We start from the raw sequence: 6,000 nt of genomic DNA, 5'->3' as shown, positions 1-6,000 counted from the left end.
CATTTTATATTGATGAAGCTTTGTATAATTGTTGATTTTCATGTACCTTGTTAATTCCACATACCGTGCCGAACTGTGTTAGGTATGCGAATATTGATTACGCAAGGTTATTTTGTTCTGAAAACTGTCAACTGTCACTGAGTAGATAAATAAGTTATGGTGACTGATACTTCACTTACCTTCGGTATAAAACACATGGCCTTCACGCGGCTTCCTAATTGTATCGCATTGCGTCCTTAGTGACGTGAGCCAAAACTGAATCACTCATTAGACATAATTAGTATTTTCGTGTCAATGACTGACAACGTTATAGGTTGAATGCTCGTTGTCCAAACAGTAGTAAACTAAACCTATGTTTGTTCTATCAATACCCATTATATCAGTATCGCAATGTGTAATGTAACGAAATTGGGGACAAATAATTTACTTTGATCAGTTTACCAAGAAAGGGCAATGTTAGAAATTTACTGTTCAATTAGGTCGATTTTTCGTCCGGACATTTTTGCACCCTATGCCGTCAGCTCTGTCTTCAAGTCTGGCAACTTCCAGCTTTCGTAATTCATTCTTCTTATGCCGGAAAATTAAGCAGGTTAATGTTTTACTGAAGTTCGAGCGAGTCCGATATATTCCTTCGAGTGTTTCACCCCGATTGTTGGACCGTAACTACCGCAGCGGGCAAGGGGGTGCAACTCCAGGAATGTTCCCCACTATGTGCCACACCTGCTCTGTGAGGATAAGTCTGGACTCATGGCTGACAACTACATTCTGATGGCTGTAGTTAGTGATGATATCATGGCCTACAATTGAGTGATCAAACCCCTGTTTCTGGGGTTCTGGATGGGGGTTGGTGATTTTGGAGGAGGCGTGTGGAGACAGCAGTGTGATACTGTGTGTGTGTGTGTGTGTGTGTGTGTGTGTGGGGGGTTTGCCTGGTTGAGGGATAGTCATTTTGGAAGAGGAGTGTGGGAAGAGCAGAATGATACTGGGTGGGGGGCTCTAATGGGGGTTGATCACTTTGAAAGGTCGGGTGTGGGGATAGCAGAATGATACTAGGTGGGGGGCTCTAATGGGGGTTCATCACTTTGAAGAAGGTCGGGTGGGGGATAGCAGAATGATACTAGGTGGGGGGTTCTGATAGGGGTTGATCAGTTTGAAGATGGGGGTGTAGGGAGAGCAGAGTGATACTGTGTGGGGGGTTCTGATGGGGGTTGGTCTGTTTGGAAGTGTGGTGTGGGAGAGAGGAGAATGATACTGGGTGGGGGGTGTGTGTTCTGATGGGGGTTGTGGTCAGTTTGGAGTGGGGTGTGGGGAGAGCAGAATGATACTGGGTGGGGAATGTGATGGGGGTCGGTCAGTTTGGGGTGTGGGAGAGCAGAATGATACTGGGTGGGGGAATGTGATGGGGGGTCAGTCAGTTTGGGGTGAGGGGAGAGCAGAATAATAATGGTTGGGTGGGGGTTCTGATAGGGGTTGGTCAGTTAGGGGGTGGCTTGTCGGGAGATGCAAAATGGTACTGAGTGGAGGGTTCTGATGGGGGTTGGTCAGTTTGGAGGTTGGATGTGGGGAGAGCAGAATGTACTGAGTGGGAGGTTCTGATGGGTGTTGATCAGTTTGAAGGTCAGGTGTTGGGAGAGCTGAGTGATACTGGGTGGGGGGTTCTAATAGGGGTTGATCAGTTTGAACATGGGGTGTAGAGAGAGCAGAGTGATACTGGGTGGGGATGTGTTCTGATGGGGGTTTGTCTGTTTGGAAGTGGGGTGTGGGGAGAGCAGAATGATATTAGGTTGGTGAATGTGTTCTGATGGGGGTTGAGGTGGGGTGTGGGGAGAGCAGAATGGTACTTGGTATGTGGTCTGATGGGGAGGTAAAAGTTGGAAGTAGGGGTGGGGAGAGCAGAATGATACTAAGTTGGGGTACTGATGGGGGTGGGTCAGTTTGGAGGTGGGTTGTGGAGAAAAGTAGAATGATATTGAGGGGTGTTCTGATGTGGGTTGGGTCAGTTTGGGTAGGTAGGGTGTGGGGATAGCAGAAATGATACTTGGTGTGGGATACTGATGGGGTTGATAGGTCAGTTTGGAGGTGGGGTGTAGAGAGAGCAGAATGATACTGTGTGCGTGGGGTTTTGATAGGGGGTTGATCAGTTTGAAGGTGGGGTGTAGGGATATCAGAGTGATACTGGGTGAGTGGGTTCCTGATCAGGGTTGGTTGGTTTGGGAGGTGGGATGTTGGGAGAGTAGAATGATACTTGGTGAGGGATACTGATGGGGGTTGGTCAGTTTGGAGGTGGGGTGTAGGAGAGCAGAATGATACTTGGTGTGGGATACTGATGGAGTTGGTCAGGTTGGAGGTGGGGTGTGAGGAGAGCAGAATGATACTTGGTGTGGGATACTGATGGGGGTTAGTCAGTTTGGAGGTGGGGTGTAGGGAGAGCAGAATGATACTTGGTGGGGATACTGATGGGGGTTAGTCATTTTGGGTGGGGTGTAGGAGAGCAGAATGATACTTGGTGTGGGATACTGATGGGGGGGTCAGTTTGGAGGTGTGTGGCGAGAGCAGAATGATACTTGGTGGGGGATACTGATGGGGGTTGGTCAGTTTGGAGGTGGGGTGAAGAGAGAGCAGAATGATACTTGGTGTGCGTGGGGTTGTGCTAGCCCACTGAGATACCATGTCGCAGTGAAGCATGAATACCCCTCCAGACACATTATACTGACTCCGAGCCGACCAGTCCTTGTTGTACCCATAATGGCGAGCACCAGGCAGGGACCAAGAAAGTACCATATTTTAAAAATCTTTTTGGTATGACGCGCCTGGGATTGAACCCGCGACCTTCCGCTCTCTGGGCGGATGCTGTAACTCCACTACACCACAGAGGCAGTCGTTAGATACTGGGGTGGGGGAGGGGTTGGGTGTGTGTACTGATTTGATGTGGTCACAGCTGTTATGACATTATGGATAACAGCAGTTCTGATGAACACATCACAGATTAGCGTGGTACAGATGTAGTTCAGTCTACACGTTCTACTGGAGTAAATAAAAGCCCATATCGTAAATAAACTTCAGTTCTGATGGAGGCATGTCACCGCTGTGATTGGATGATATGTGTGAGATATTTATGTTTTGCATCCACCCACTAATTAAAACTGACCACATTTTATAAGATTAATTGCTGTGTTTTTTAACATGATGACTTACGCTGAATGTGTGTCGTCATATGCGGGGCATCTCTGTGACGTCAAATGAGGAATAGATATGAGGGCTGATGCAGAATTCATCAACGTTTCAGGGGGTAAATTATCTTGTTTACAGGTTTGTATAAACCTGAAATCGTGACAACTGTTATGGAAAATGAAAGCTATATGTTCTCACAATCTACTGTCATATAATTTTGTCTCCTGCTTTGCCTAGTTTCCGAGTTACAACTTGTTTTCATAGACAATTCTGTCAAAATCGCTTGGTGTCGTTAGGCCTTATTTGTATAATGACTGATCCAAATTGATCCCATTTCTGTGTTTTTTACCTCGATATTTAATCATGTCATGTAAAAAGATGACGTCTATTACGTATGATATTAAAAATTGACATTTGATTTATTTGAATCGGTAAACTAAACAACGCTACTTTGCCATTGCTAGAAGAATCTGAAATTTTTAATAATAGGTAAATAGGTACATACAGTTTTAGCACACAGCAAATGCTTATATGTATTTCTTATTCGACAATGAAGTTCTGTTTGTATTCTCAAACAGTGACGGCCCATAAGTTTTCACATGCAATACAGCAATTAATACTCCCTCGTTGTAACCTGTGTTACACCACTTAGATTACCCGACAAAGGTTCCCATTTGGCATTTCTTGTGTCTGGAGTAAATATTCAACATTATAAACATCGATTAAAGGATTAACCGATAACATGCTGATTGATGAATTACTTTTATCTTACCACAGCGGATTTGTCAAAAGGTAGTGTTTATGTATGTAGATTTACTCATCTATACTGAATACACTCTGTCGGTCTGTGTCTGCGTAAAACAACGTCCTTTCTTTCAAAGTATTAACCGCCAATACAGTGATTGATTGCTCATTATTGGCTAACTAAAATTACAGTTTTAAAGAATGGCGGACATTATGCAATCAGTTGCCAGGTGTGCTATCTTGGGTGACCAATGAGACTATACACCAATGTGACATACCTGAAACGATATATATCACTTTTTTTGTATACTAGACTGTTAAAAGACACATTACTTGGAACAGCTGCAGATGAATGGCATATCACTCGTTTTTGTGGATATTGATGGATACATTCCTCGAACAATGTAATAGCCTGACATTGTTCCTATAAATTTAATCTGTTTTAATTTTAATATTTGCATTTTGTTATTATTCATTTGTCATAGCATTCAACAGAATCGTTGTTTTAAGCGTGTGAAGTGTAATGAGACATACACCAGGGCGTAAATGCGAATTATGATTCACACTGGCAAACTATAAAATGTCTAGATATTACAGTCCTGTTATAAATGCACAATAAGTATCAGCAGATCGTCTGCTTTTTATTTAGTTTCAAAATGCATACAAGTATGATAATAAACTAATTAGGATTATAAGACCAAATATAATGACGTAGATGGACTAGTATCTACATACTGGTGAGTGGACGTTGACCATGTGAATGTAGCAAGAAATGTATCGCGCAGTATTGTCACTTCGACCCCCACCTCTTCCATGTAAGAAATCGTTATGTTATAAGTTGTATCATGCAAAATGCTTTTGGTTATGATTCAAATACATATTTAACTACGAGTAGAAAGTATTTTTGATTTTCTTACTTGATGAAAACAAACCATAATCTCATTAATTCTAACAGACTTTAGCCCGTGTCTTCACGATTTTCAAAAATGGCGGCACCCTCTCGCGAACATCTGCCAGTCTGAGTACAATGCTAGGTTTGTTTTCACCGAGTTACAAAATCAAAACTACTTTCTACTGGTAGTAAAATATGTATTTGATTGATGGCCAATAGGATTTTGCATGACATAGCGTATAACATAACAATTTCTCTCGTGGAAGCGAGGTGGGTGTCAATATAATACTACTTACAGTATTATTGCTACTTCGACCACAACCTCGCTTCTGAGGCAGAAATCGTTATGTTACAAGTTGTGTCATGGAAAATCTTTATGGTCATTAATCATATACATATTTTACTACGACTAGTAAGTAGTTTTGATTCTTTAACTTCTGTGAAGCGATCTGAACACATGTAAGGCTTCCACAACGCTCGCTTGGCACTCCACAAACATAACCCATTTTATCATCCAAAACTGTGTTCCACAGGAGATATCGCTTATTGGAGATCAAACGATATCTCCTAGGAGATATCGTTTGACAGTAGATTTTGTACAATGCCCTGACAATGCTATGACGTCATGTACTTGATGACGTCACAATGCTATGACATCGCTGCACTGCAAGTCTAATGGCAGTAAAAGTTCAGAGATGTACATTTTTCATTGAAAATTAATGAAGAGTGATTTTGATGATAAATAGAATCTCACCCTCGTGTCTTCTGATATCAAATACATCAACACTCATTGATAAGTAAAAATATCCTCGGCAAGCCTCGGATATTTGTAACTTTATCAACTCGTGTTGATATAATTGATATCAGAAGACACTTGGGTGAGATTCTCTATTCTACGACCTAACTGAGGGTCCTGTGGAAATCTGTGCATGGCAACACCATCGCCCGACCTCTGGTCAGTTCTGGACACCAGCCACCCCTGTACTGTACACTTTCAGTCTTAATGGGAGGTAGGGCTCACTGGTCAGTGTTGGACACCAGCCATTTTGTCATTCTTCTTCAATTTGTTTACATCTTGTTTCAGAGCACATCTTGCTGCCTGACCAAGCAAGACTCTGTCGTGATGTATGCAGTCACAGCTGCAGATGACCATGAGTTGAACGATGGATCCGAGTCCATCCATGGTTATAAGT

Source organism: Haliotis rubra, unplaced genomic scaffold (genome assembly GCF_003918875.1).
Source record: "Haliotis rubra isolate DU_JTF1 unplaced genomic scaffold, ASM391887v1 Scf1308, whole genome shotgun sequence".
NCBI lineage: Eukaryota > Metazoa > Mollusca > Gastropoda > Lepetellida > Haliotidae > Haliotis > Haliotis rubra.
This window is presented reverse-complemented; position numbering follows the sequence as displayed.